We start from the raw sequence: 15,150 nt of genomic DNA, 5'->3' as shown, positions 1-15,150 counted from the left end.
GAGTAGGTAAATTAAATTTTAGTATGACTTATATATGACTTATGGTTACATGTATGGTGATGTTTATACTTAACACTAAAATGAGGGTATTAACACTAAACTCCTAAGTACTCAGAACATATGGTATATATATAAGGGGTTCCTTGTTTGGATTTTTCACTCGATGTACTTGTTCCATTTAGTTAGGGGTTAAGTGGGGGTATTTACATTTTAAATGGTTAAGTGTAGACATCGAGGATGATTCTTGGGAGCGCGAAGATGTTATGCAGCGTGACTACCTGCACCTATTGAGGAAGTGGATTGATTCATGTGTGTGATTATTTATATGGTTATATTTAGATTTAATGCTAGAATGAGGATATTTCCACTTAATTCTTAATCTTTTGGAACATATGGTATATCTATGGGGGGTTCCTTGTTTAGATTTTTCGCCCAACGTACTAGTTTCATTTGATTAAGGGTTGAGTGGGAATATAGTCATTCTGGATTGTTAAGTATAAATATCCCTATATGCTTATCAAGAGTTTAATATTACGAGAGGTGTATGTGTGGGTTGTATTTCACCCTCGACAAGATTTCTAATACTATCTCTCAGTTAAGTATGATTTCTGAATTTCGAGAACGAAATTCTTTTAAAGGGGAAAGAATGTAAAACCCCAAAATTTTGAATATTTTGTGATAAATAATAATAAATATGTTATATATTTATAAATAATATATTATGATGTTTGAGTATGTTAGCAATTGATTTGAGATTAATTCAATGTATATATGTATATATATAAGAGCAAATGCACAAATCATGCTCGATGTATAAATCTAGAAATTTATGACTAGTGGAGAGATTTTATATTTTACACACTGATACGTTATGGATATGGAAAAACTTAAAAGACCAAAGTAGTAGATATCTTCAGTATATTTCCAACAAATCTTTAATCACCTCATTCCGAGGTCGGATGCAAAAGTTACAGCCAAAATACCAAAGAGTATGTTTCTAGTCAGACTGGGTTTTCCAGTTTCGGGTTTCGGGTTTCGGGTTTTGGGCTATAGTTTTTCGGGTTTGCTGTCATATATACACATATTTAAACATGAAAAACACCTCTTTTTTCCTGTATTCCAAATCCTAGCAGCCCCATTTCCCCTCTCTCTAACCCTAGTTCTTTTCTTTGGCAATTTTGAGGGATTTCAGAGGGTTTTTCAGCGGGTTTCGTGCAGTGCAGCAAAGGGCATTAGTTCTCTTTCATGTGGTAGGAGTTTTTCAGCATCTGAGGTGAGTAACATCTCGCCCAACTCTGTATCCTTTTATTTTGCATGTTTTATTAAGTTTTATTTGGATTTTTTAAGCCTAAAACGTATTTTTAGTGTACAAAAGATAGATATTTATAACTTATGAAGTGAGAATATATTATCATAATTTTCTAATTAATTATGGCAGTAACCTTGATAAATTTCAGATCTAAAATTTATTAATCATGAATTAAATCACAAGTTTTTTCTTTTAAAACGTTTAAACATGTGTATATAAATATTTAGGGTTTCGACGATATATTTACATGCTAATTTTTCATTTCATGTTGTTTCATATATGTTCATATTAGTAATATTATGCTTGGAAAATGATGATGTCACTTCTAGATTTATTTCGAAGCAGACAGAAACCTGTGAAGGGTTTCTGCCTGTTTCGGTTGATCGCCGACATAGTTTGTGCATGTTTACTTTGTTGTGTGCTTTAATGTCAACGAGGAGTCGTCTCGAATATTTGGCGTTAGAAATTATTGTTTATTATGTATCTTTATATGTGAGATGGCTTGCGGACATGAGTTTAGATTTGCACACCGAGACACGTGTGAAATTAGTGTATATGCATCCCTTTCATATATCTCATCGATATTCTACACATTTCATTCAGTCCATGTGTTGGGCAATTATTATGTACAGTCCATGTGTTGGACATTCATCATATTCAGTCCATGTGTTGGACATTCATTATATTCAGTCCATGTGTTGGATAATTTATATATGCAGTCCATGTGTTGGGCATCCACTATACCTAGTCTTAGTCCATGTGTTGGACACCTGTTTAAACCTTGAGTATGACACTTATACTTACATAGGCTGGACATGACACTTATGTGGGTTTTGACATGACTTGTTATTTGAGTTCTGAGATGGGTTAGTCTTCTTTATATTATTGTTACTGTATTAGATATTGGGTTTGGTATTTAGGGATTTACAATTTGAGATACAAGATATATATATGAGGGTTTCCTTGTTTGGATTATTTCACTCGACGTACCTATGCTCGTATTGTAATTTCCTAAATACTAAAATCCTCTTATTGTTAGGATCAATGATTTTATGTATATATGTATTAACTGTATTTTCTATATGCAACGAGCCCTCTCCCTTGGGGTTGGTTGTGATTTTGCTCGCTAGCGCTTTGATGCTCGTTGTCCCCTCCCATTTCAGGTAACGAGCCAGGTGTACGGAGAGTCGTAGGTTGATGGCGATACTTATTAGCGTCCATCTTTCATTTGTAGTTTTATTTTATTTATGGAGCTCCACTGTAGACATTTTGTTTAGATATTTGAGAGTTATGTTCTAGAAGTTGTAAAGGCTGTGTGCCTTATTTTCTTTTATCAGATATTCTGTACTTAAGACTTGTTGAGATCTCCATACTAGTTATTTCAGAGATTCACTTTATATTTTTGTATGTTGGATGATGAAATATCATTTGTATCTCTATTATTTCATCATATATCTCTTATACTATCTTTTACTTGCTTTTGTTCCTACACCTGTTATTGACTCTACTAGAGAGATAGTAATTGTGATGGTGAAACATGTTATTACACGATGTGGTGCATGGCAGGTTTGATATTCCTGGTTTCACCTCGGACTGCAGCCTTGTGTGAACCCAGGGACGTCACATATAATCACCCCGAAGATAAATGTTGGTCTTGTAAATGCCCCTAATCCACATTCAATGAATCATATGATAGGATGACGACACATACACTAATTCCTAATTGTATATGCCAATAAAGTATCGTATTTATGCACATTTTCATACATCACATCTAATATTGATGAGAACTCTTAAAATTGATGCAAGACCTCTCCAAAGCTCTTGAACTTCTCCTCCTTAGCCCTAGTTTTGAAATATGCAGTATGAAACTCTAAAATTTTGAAGACAAATGTTTAAAAAGGTTAGGAAATGTGTTAATTTTTGTAGGTGCTCACGAGGAGAATCGTACCTTAGTGTTAATTTTTGAAATATTGGACTTGTTTTTTTTTTTTTTTTGGTCAATGAATTAATGCTTTATTCATCTACCAAGTATGTAAAGTGTTGTACATCAAAAAACCAGGGTTAATAACCTGGTAAACAAAAGAAAATGAATTGTTACAATTTCACTATCATTTCCTTAATATGTGCAGGAAAATCATCATTCAAAATTCTGGAAAAGATGGATACTTTGATAGCACGGAAAAGAGTATCAGGAGTTCTTGCAATCCCCTGAAAAATCCTAATATTCCGCTCATGCCAGATAGAGTAGACAGCCACAGAGAGAGCCATACGCTTCAAATCCTTCTTGAATCCTTTACCTTTCAAGCAGCTAGAATACCAACTGCTGAGCTGATCCCAAGAACAAGATCTCCATGTATATCCCAGCCAATCCATAACATTGTTCCACACTTCAGCCGAATATTGACAATCAAAGAACAGATGCTTGCAATTTTCAGGTTGCCTAGAACACAGAACACAGCAGTTTGTACTGAGAATTCTAAATCTGCACAACCTTTCCTGTGTGAGAAGCCTAGAATGGAAGGCTAACCAAAGAATTATTGAATGTTTAGGGTAATTCAGCCTCCCCCAAGTAGTTTCAGACCAGTTTATTGCAATAGAGGAATTGGTTAAGATATTATATACCAAGGATATCCGAAGTTTGCCACTGCTACTGCAGCTGTTAAGAATGTTCAGCACAACATCTGCACTTCCATATTTTTCCAAAATCATGTTTCTAGTTTTGAGGAGTTGTTTCCACATCCAAGAGTCATTTTCCCTCTGCTGAACTTGCCAAACATTTGAATTTTTTAGGTAATGGCCATGGACCCATTTTATCCAGAGGATGTCTTTCTTCTGATGAATCATCCATAGAAGCTTCACAGCAGAAGCTTGATTCCATACTTTAGCTGAAAACAGTCCTAAACCCCCCTGTTTCTTATTCAGACAGATTGAATCACAGGATATGAGATGAATTTTCTGACCCCATAGGAATGCTGAGCAAAGTCTGTCAATTTTTTCAAGGATCTTAGTCGGCAGAATATAGTTGCTGAACCAAAAGGTTTGTATCCCCAGAATGACTGATTTAATCATTTGGATTCTCCCCGCATAAGATAAACTTCTATTCTGCTGTCAGTTTTGAAATTGATTAGTAATTTTACTTATAAGCGAGGAACATTCAAAGTGAGTTATTCTTCTTGTTGTCAAAGGCAAACCCAGGTATCTCATTGGTAGAGTTCCCTCTGAAAAGCTCAAATATGTGCATATTTGTGCCTTTAAGTTGTCATCAATACCACACAGATAAACTGCACACTTGCTGGGGTTTGCTTCCAGGCCTGAGACTTGGCAGAATTCTTGTAAGCAAGTGTTTAGACTGATGATTGAGCTCATATCAGCTTTACCAAACATTAGTAAGTCATCTGCAAAAATCAGATGTGTTAGCTTCATTTTTGAACATTTGGGGTGGAATTTGAATCTACTGTTTTCCTTGAGCATCTCCAATCTTCTTGATAGGTACTCCATTCCTATCACAAAGAGATGGGGGGAGAGAGGGTCTCCCTGTCTCAGACCTCTAGCACCCTTGAAGTAGCAATGCAAAGATCCATTGAGAGAAAGAGAGAATTTAGGAGAAGTGATACACTCCCAGATCTAGCTTGTCATTTTTCCAGGGAATCCTAAACCCTCAAGCATTGCCTTAATGAACCCCCAATTCATAGTATCAAAAGCTTTCCTTAAATCCACATTTATAATGGCTTTGGAAGATATATTTTTCCTTCCATAGTGTTTAATGAGTTCATGGGCTAGGAGGAAATTGCTAGAGATGAATCTGCCTTTAACAAATGCACTCTGTGCATCATTAACCAAGAACCCCATGACATTCTGGATCCTGTTAGCAATAATCTTCGTGATGATTTTATATATGATGTTGCAGCAAGCTATTGGTCTGAAGTCAGAAGCTGTATTTGGATTGAGGGTTTTAGGGACCAAGGTGATGGCTGTAGAGTTGAAAGCACCAAGTAATTTGCCTGTACTAAAGAATTCCTCAATTGCCTTGTATATATCTTCATTGATGATTTCCCATGCAGCCTTAAAGAATGAGGCACTGAAGCCATCTGGACCTGGGGCCTTCCCATTTGGCATAGTAAAGACAGCTTGTCTAATTTCATCTCTGGTAACAGGTTTGCTAAGCTCATCCCGTTGAGTAGAGGATAGAATTGGTCCTTTAGAGATGACCTCTGGATCAGGAGGAGAAGTGTGATTAGTAGTTCCAAGCAATTTTTTGTAGTATTGAATAAATTCAGATATGATGCCTTGAGTTTCTGTAATTCTGATGCCATTTTCAGTGTATATAGACAACACCCTATTGTGATGTCTTTTGTTTTTGACAGCATGGAAGTACTGGGTACTCTTGTCACCTTGCAATCCCCATTTAATATTGGCTTTTTGCTTGTAGAAAGAATTTTCACAGTCAAGAAGCTTTGTATATTTCCTGATGTGCTCTTTTTCTCTGGCAATCAGATCTGAATTAAAGAGGTCAGAATTCAGTTGAGCTTGAACATCATGTAGCACTGCTTTTGCCCTTGATACCTGCTCACTAATGCACATAAAATGTCTTTTATTCAGCTCTTTAAGCACAGGCTTTAGATTATTGAGCTTGCTTTTAACCTTGTACATATAATATCCAGGAATGTGCTGATTCCAGACTGACCTAACTGCTTGTAGGAAGTCAGGGTGTTTAGTCCACATAGCAAAGAATTTAAAAGGTCTCTTACCTCCACAATTCATTTCTTCATCTATTGTTAGCAACCCACGGGAGTGATCAGAGCAGTTTGGCATCAGATATTCAACTTGGCTTGATGTATATTGGAAAATCCAGTCATCATTAACTAGAATTCTATCCAACCTACTACATACTCTGGTAGAAGCATCCTGTTTGTTACTCCAGGTGAAAAAACAACCAGTGGATTTAATATGCTTTAATTGGCTTGTATCAATGAAATTCTGAAAGTCTTCAGTCTCTGCATCTGTAATATGAGTCCCTCCTATCTTTTCTTCACTACTGAGAATGGCATTGTAGTCTCCAGTCTCTGCATCTGTAATATGAGTCCCTCCTATCTTTTCTTCACTACTGAGAATGGCATTGTAGTCTCCTCCTACTAACCAGGGCTCTGAAACATTTCTTTTGAAATCCACAAGATCTTCCCAGAGAATTTTCCTGCCTTCTATATGATTGAGAGCATATATAGCTGTTATTAGACATTTTAACCTTCCATCTTTTGATTCCACTTTGCATGTAATATACTGATCAGTACTATTGATATTTTGCACTGTTAGAAAGTTGCTATCCCAAAGAAGCCAAATTCTAGCCTTGTTAGCTGTATGTTGAACATTAGAAGTCCAATTCCAATCTTTGAAAACTTTTTTAGCAATGATCTTCATTTTTTCCATGGACATTTTGGTTTCTAGAAGAGCAAGAAAGGAGATTTTATAATCCTGAATGAACTGCTTGACTATCAAGTGCTTAGAGGATTTGTTAAATCCTCTAATGTTCCAAAAAGCCAAATGCATTTATTGGAAGAGACCACCCCTTTCATTACTATAGGGGTCTAAATCAAGTATCTGGTGTTCCAAGCTTGAGAATCTTGATGGACAGATTGAATTACCTGCCTCATTAAAATTAATTCTCTTAGCTGCATTAGCTCTGGTAACACTAGTGAAGCCAGTAGTGTTAATAGTGGGAGAATAGTGACTTCCAGCCATACTTCTTGACTGAGCAGCTACATTTGGTGAACCTCTTGATATACCAGCAAGACCTTGAGTGGCAAAACCAAAAATACCTGTTTTTCTAGCAGCTTCAGATGTAGGTAGCTGAGTTATAGTATCAGCTTGAGTCTGTGCACGTTTCATAGCATCTTGTGCAGCTTCAGATGTAGGTAGCTGAGTTATAGTATCAGCTTGAGTCTGTGCACGTTTCATAGCATCTTGTGCATGTTCAATACTTGAGCTTTCAGTAACCACTGAGGAGTGAGGTAACTGGATATCAACAGCAGCAATAGCAACTTTAGCACTTGAGTTTGGACTCCTGTCAACATCCTTATGCTGGGGACTTTTTGCTTTTGTATTTGTGTTCACAGTATGATTGTGATCATTTTGCCTGTTAACAGGGACCCATATTTTTTTCTTATTCCTTCTGCATTGATCAGTTTCATGACCAAGTTTGTTACATGATGTGCACCACCTTGGCTTGAATTCATATATCACTTCCTGTGCATAACTCCTACCATCAGGATCCTGAATGATTACTTGATCAGGCAAGGCATCTTTCAAGGGCAAATTTACTTCTATCAAAACTCTTGCGTAGCTTAACCTTTGTCTAGTAGCAGTAAGTTTATCAATTGATATAGGTTTACCGATGAGGCTAGCAACCTTACTGATTCCAATTGAACTCCAGAGATTAAGCTTTAGATTAGGGAATTGCACCCAAAGTGGATAGGATAAGTCCTGGATCTTTTCCAAATCAGTATCAATAGTCCAGATCTTCAGCATCAGAGGCCTTGAGCCAAAGAACCAGGGGCCAGCATCTAATATTTCCTTCATCTGCTTCTCAGTTTGGAAATCAAAGAGGAATAAACCATTCTTGATTAAAGACACTTTAGGAATAGAATAGTTTCCCCATATCTTACTCACATATGTTTCCATTGATTTGAAGTTAACATTCAAACCAATGACATGTCCTATTAAAGCATTTCTCCATAGATCTTCTCCTTTCCATTCATCAGTAGTAAAAGAGGCAGTTTTTGATTGAGAGGAAGGTATATAACTCAGAGACAGGCCATTACCTGATTTCCTGTTATCCGCAAACAGGCTCGCAAAGGTTTTGCTAGGAATTGGATCTGATTTTACCATATTATCAACATTGCCAGTAATTTTATCCCCTTCACCAGTCTTCAGCTTACCAGAAGATTAATATTGGACTTGTTGATTGCATATAGTGCTTACTTAAAGATTGCGTAATCCGACATTAATTTGAAAATTTTCAAGTAACCTACCCTATTTTGGGAGCGTATTGTGAATGTTTTTATTTTATTTTATTTTTTTAAATATTTAAGCTTTTACGTTAGTTAGTTTGTGATTTCTTTGATTTTGAATTGTAATTTCATGGGTTTAGTCAGGGGTAGTCTTTTGTTTGTCAAGGAAAATATTATTTCATTTACCAATAGCTATTAATAGCATACCTACGCAGATAAACACATTGGTTTTCAAATATCTACCAATGCTTGTGTGGCTACCTATATATAGCATGTGGTTTGTCAAAAACTACTGTTAATAGCAATAAGTAAGCTATCAAATCATCTAATCTTATACAAATCTGAAAATTTTAACCTATGGATAATTAGCCAACCGTGAGAGAGAGAGAGAGAGAGAGGTAGCTGATGTCCTCCACGAACCAGCGGTGCAGCTCAAAGAGAGATATACTAAACCCCAGCTATAAGCTTACTTCTTTCTCCTTCAAGGAATCCGACGGCAACCACAAACCAGCAGTGCAGCTCCAAGAGAGATTCTAAACCCTAGCTATAAGCTCACTTCCTCCTCCTCCTCCAAGGTAGGCCACGCCCTCTGATCTATTGTATTTTCTCACCCCTAACTCTTCTTTTTCTCGTTGTTTTGTTGTTGTTTAAGTTTTTAGTTCGTGTGACTTCTCTCCTCCAACTAATATTAGTAGAAAAAAAATTGGAAGTTAATCAAGTTCGATTGCCCTTATCTTGTACCTAATTGATATTACCACGTGTCAAGGTGGAAAAAAGGAAGGAAATTAGTCTTCTTTTGACCTAAAGTACAGTCAAATAATTACATGCTCACAGTAATCTGAAAGGTCGAACAAAAAACCCTAGCATGCATGAGAAGTTTATATTTAAAACTTTATCTGCAATTTCTTTATGCTCATGTAAATATACACCACTTTTAGAGGATGATCGAGCCAATAAAAGTTTGGTGGTTGTTTAGTAATTTATTCAGAGTATATACAATAGGAGTTAATGTTGTTTCTACAGTTTATCCCCAAACACTGTATCTTTCCGTATGAAGCGATTTATGCAAATTAATTTCTTATGGGGAAATGTAAATTTCCTCCACAATTAGCTAATCCTGTACACCAAAATGTCTTGCTTGCATCAATATGTTTCCATTAGTCAAAAGTAAGATCATGCTATTTATACTTGCATTTCTAGAAGGAAATACATATCTGTTTGTGTGCTTCTTCCCAACTTTGAATGCTCACAACATTTGCAATAAATTCAATATGTTTGTATGTAATTATTTTCACTGTTAGTCTAACTTAATCAAGATAAGTGAAATATTTGAGTCACATAAAGTGATTTTCTGTGGAAATCTATGTATTCATTTTGCATTTATTATAGCTGATACGCTAGAGCATTGCAGTTTATTGGACGTTAGTACAGTAAAATTCACGTATTCCTTTTGCATTTATTATAGCTGATATGCTATACTAAAGGGGAGATTGCAATTCTTCAATTTTAACTTGGACTTTTTCTAAGAATTTTCTCAGTAGAATGTATTGCTTGCATCAATAGTTTTCCATGCCATTAGTCAAAAGTAAGATATCCAAGACAGAAAATCCTAGGAGGGAGATTGCAATTCATTAATTTTAAATTGGACTTTTTCTAAGAATTTTCTCAGTAGAATGTATTGAGTAGGATTGGGATTTAGATTTTTAAATCCTGGTCATAATCGTAATCCATAATAACCAATAACACCATAAAGTTAAATACAAATCCCTAGTTCTAAATCAATAACACCTTAAATTTAAAATTTAAAATCTTATATATTCTTAAAATAATAACACCTTAGGGCTTGTTTGATTTGAGGTTAAAAAAATTAGGGTTAAGATCTAATATGTCAATTATTGCCCTAGAAAAATTAACGGGAAAACATTCTTATGTTTGGTGTAACCTACAGATAAAATTTAACCTCTGACGTATCACTTCTAGATCTGAAATTTACAATATAGATACCATGAGAATTTCAACCCTACAACTAGTATAATGAAAATCTAGAAATTACAAGCAACAACCGAAAAAGTATTGACTTTGGAAAAACACACTAAAAGTATCAAAAATTTCTAAAAACACCCTTAAAATTGAAATTATATAAAATCTCTCTGTAAGTTTTTATTTTTTTTAGGGTGTTTCTCTTAAATTTAAAAAAAATTGGGTGTTTTTTGTAGCTTTTGTATTTTTAGGATGATTTTTGCAGATTCTAAAATTTTTAAGGGCATGTTTGTAATCCTTGATTTTCAATTTACTATTTGTAAGTTAAAAGTTCAGGGAGTTTCTAGAAAATTTTGCATTTTTAGGGTTGTTTTGTAACTTTTAAAGTTTTAGGGTGTTTTTTGCAAATCAAAAAATTATAGGGTGTATTTGTAATTCTTAGATTTTTTTTAAGTGTATTTTTTTGTTTGATGTTTTCAGACTCTTTTGTAAATTTTGAATTTTGAAGGAGTGTTTTGTAAGTTTTAAAAGTCTTTGGGTGTTTTATGCAAATTCATAACTTTTTAGGGGGCTATTTGTAAGTCTAAGTTTTCAATATTCTATTGTAGGTTTGAAATATTCATAGAATTTGTTTGTAAATTCTGAAATTTGAAGGTGTTTATTACACATTTTAAAGTTTACAGTGTTTTTTATAAATTCAAAATTTTTAGGGGTTTATTTGTAATTAATAGATTTATGTATTCTATTTTAGGTTTGAAATTTTTCCCGATTTTTCTTCTAGTTTTAAATTTCTACGGATGTTTTTGACAATTTTTAAAGTGTAATAGTATTTTGGGAAAAATGCTTCTAGCCCACAAATTCGTAACAAGTATGCTTCCTCCTCCCAAGACTTTTTCAACGCTCTAAAACCCCCCAAATTCGTAATAACTATGCTCTGAGCCCCCAAAACACAAAGCCCAAGAATTTTACACAGGTAAAGACTATAATACCCATTATCTCTCTCTAATATTATATTCGTAATAACCATACAATCCGTCCTCTCTCCCTCCTCCCTCCCCCACCATTTTTTCCCTTGCCCCCTCCGTCCCTTCTGCAACCCTCGTGGCGGCCGAAGCTCCTCTCCGGTCTCACGCCTCGACCCCTCGCCTCCGCTCGCCGAGATCCTCCGTGTCCACCGCCGATCCCAGCGCGGCCTCCGCTCGACCCCTCGCCTCTGTTCCCAACCCAATCCCTCCTCCCCCAGACGCCACATCAAACCCCCCTCTCCATCCCTCAGGTCCATCATCCCCCACCATCTATAGTGCTGTCGTTCTTGGAAATTATTGTACTTTATGTCTTTTCATACAACTTGTGCGTGTGTGTTAAATACTTCATTCATCTTTTTCTTGTTAATGTTACGTGTTGGTTGTTAAGGTTATACGCGTTGCTTGTTAAGGTTACGTGTTGGTTGTTAAGGTTATACGTGTTGCTTGTTAAGGTTATATGCGTTGGTTGTTAAGGTTTCGGGTTGCTTGTTAAGGTTACGCGTTGGTTGTTAAGGTTACAGGTTGCTTGTTAAAGTTACGCATTGGTTGTTAAGGTTAACCGTAACCTTAACAAGTAATCCGTAACCTTAACAACCAACGTGTAACCTTAGCAAGCAACCCGAAACCTTAACAACCAATGCGTATAACCTTAACAAGCAACACGTATAACCTTAACAACCAACACGTAACCTTAACAAGCAACGTGTATAACCTTAACAACCAACACGTAAATCGTTTGGCTTTTGAAAATTCGTAACCTTAACAACCAACACGTAACCTTAACAAGCAACCTGAAACCTTAACAACCAACGCATATAACTTTAACAACCAACACGTAACCTTAACAACCAACGTGTAACCTTAACAAGCAACCCAAAACCTTAACAACCAACGCGTATAACTTTAACAATCAACACGTGACCTTAACAACCAACGTATAACCTTAACAAGCAACCTGTAACCTTAACAACCAACACATAAATCGTTTGGCTTTTGAAAATTTCATTAAAATTAAAAGTGAAATATTATTACAAAATCTAGCTCACTCCCACTACCTAAAACAAATGTATGCATCATCGTCTTCTTCCTCTACCTTGTCAACGGTCTCAAAACCATGGCAGTCCACCTCCTCAGTGAGTGTTGAGTGGTAAAATGAAAGTAATCATACATTGCATAGTTTTATGTGGTGCTGTAAGCATGAATTTTCTGAAGGAAAGTGTAGAATTGTTACTGCTTTTTATTTTTATGAAGTTATGAATTATTATAGTAGAAGTACAAAAAATTAAAGCTTTTTTCTATTTCCTTCCTTTTTTATTTTTATGAAGGTTTTACGGGTTGCTTGTCAAGGTTACGGGTTTTCTTGTTAAGGTTACACGTTGGTTGTGAACGTTACGCGTTGATTGTTAAGGTTACGGGTTGGTTGTTAAGAGGTTACACGTTGGTTGTGAACGTTACGCGTTGATTGTTAAGGTTACGGGTTGGTTGTTAAGGTTACGGTTTGGTTGTTAAGCATAATCTTCACAATCAACGCGTAATCTTAACAAGCAAACTGTAACCTTAACAAGCAACACGTAACCTTAACAAGCAACCTGTAATCTTAACAACCCGTAACCTTAACAACCGTAACCTTATCTGCAAATAGAAAAGATAACTATCATTGGGTACATGTATACTAAACGTGAAGAAAGAAAATATCGTTGATGCAAGAGAGAAGAGGCAATAATTTTTGAAAAGGAAAACTTATTTTGAAGGGAGAAAATAAAAAAAGAAAAAGATCCCAAAAAGAAAACATGTGACAGTAAGAAACTCTGTTGCTAGTAAATCTAGATGCATTAGTTTCAGAAGCTACAAAGCAACATCAAGTTCGCACGTGTCATTACGAGATCAATTCAATCATTAGCCATCTCTCTGCTCCTCTTCGCTAGGTTGCGCTCCAGCTTGTGTGCATTCTGGTGTCCTCCAAGAGCTTGGGCGCTGTAAAAAGTCCGTCGGCAATAGTTACACGAGAAAACTCGTGCGTGCTCGGGACGAGGCCCAGGCTGAAGGGATAGGTTAAGGTTGAGGTCCTGAGCTTCATGAAATATTCTTGGCGAGCAGAGGCCGAGGGGTCGAGCAAGGGGTCGAGCGGACGCCGCGCTGGGATCAGCGGTGGACATGGAGGATCTCGGCGAGCAGAGGCGAGGGGTCGAGGCGTGAGACCGGAGAGGAGCTTCGGCAACCACGAGGGTTGCAGAAGGGACGGAGGGGGCTAGGGCAAAAATGGTGGAGGAAGGAGGAGGGAGAGAGGACGGATTGTATGGTTATTACGAATATAATATTAGAGAGAGAATGGGTATTATAGTCTTTACCTGTTTAAAATTCTTGGGCTTTGTGTTTTGGGAGCTCAGAGCATAGTTATTACGAATTTGGGGTTTTTTAGAGCGTTGAAAAAGTCTTGGGAGGGTGAAGCATACTTGTTACGAATTTAGGAGCTGGAAGCATTTTTCCCTAGTATTTTTTGTAAATTTGAAACTGGTTAGGTAGATGTTTGCAATTCTTAGATTTTTTAGTTTATTACTTAATGTTTGAAATTTTTAGTTTTTTAAAAATTAAAAAATTAGTATTTTTTGTAGATTTTTAAATTTTTGAGATATTTTTCGCGTAAGTACAAATTTTGGTGTTGTTTTTATTTCTTTGATTTACATTATAATGTTTTAGATTTGAAAATTTCAATTTATTTTTTTAAATTTGGTATTTTAGGATGTTATTGGTAATTTTCAAAATTTCAAGGTCTATAATTTAAAATTTTCAAGGGGCTTCTTGTAAGATTTGAAATTTCAGTGTTATTTGTATGTTTTGCATTTTTAGGGCATTTTTACAATTTTTGTCATTTTTAGGGTTTTTTTAGTTTTGGAAATGTTGGGGTTTATTTGTAATTTCTTACTTATAAGGGAATAGAGGTCTTTTGGTAAGTTTTGAATCTTGTTTGGGGATTATTTTTAACTACACATAATTAAATGAAATTTACAATATGATAACATACATGGTTAAAGTTAAATGAAATTTTACTAGGATAAAGTTTAACCCCCTTTTTGCCCTTGTATCAAACAAGCCCTTAAACTTAAATCATAAAAAATGTCATAGTCTTAGTAAAATAAAATCGTCAACCAATAATCACCTTATAGTTTTGATCATTTTTCCAGCATAGAAAAGGAAGAAAATAATAACTGTAGAGAATTTATTGTTGGCCTTCTTGTTTTGATAATGTTTAACAAACAATTTACCACTAATGTTGTTTGTCTAGTATTTTTGATAATGTTTAACAAACAATTTACCACTAATGTTGTTTGTCTAGTATTTGTGTTTTCTTATTTATTATAGACAAACAACGTAGTTGGAGGATGGATGGATTGCGCCATAACGATCATATCCAATGGTGGTTGGAGGAATTGTGAAGTGAAGCAACATACAATTCAAGTTCAAGATCCAAGTTCAAGCTTCATCCGCATGTGTATCAAGTTGAGCTACAATGAAGATCAAGATCAAGCTTGGGTAATCTAGTTTAGATTTTATATTATGTGTGTTAAGTACGTCAAGCTTAATATCTATACACACACATTTATTGGTTTCTTCGTGTGTATGTGTGTGTGTGTATATATATATACATAAGTTTTGGTTTCTATGCATATATATAGTTATATATATACATACATAGTTTTGAGTTTTCATGTTTATAAACATGAAATCACATGTTTTATATTTACTATTGTTGTTTTGGTATTTATTGCATAGAATATGCAATTTTGTGAAAATATTGTATTCTTAGTTTGTAGACTTTAATATCAGTTTA

The sequence above is a fragment of the Asparagus officinalis genome, chromosome 8 (assembly GCF_001876935.1).
Source record: "Asparagus officinalis chromosome 8, Aspof.V1, whole genome shotgun sequence".
NCBI lineage: Eukaryota > Viridiplantae > Streptophyta > Magnoliopsida > Asparagales > Asparagaceae > Asparagus > Asparagus officinalis.
This window is presented reverse-complemented; position numbering follows the sequence as displayed.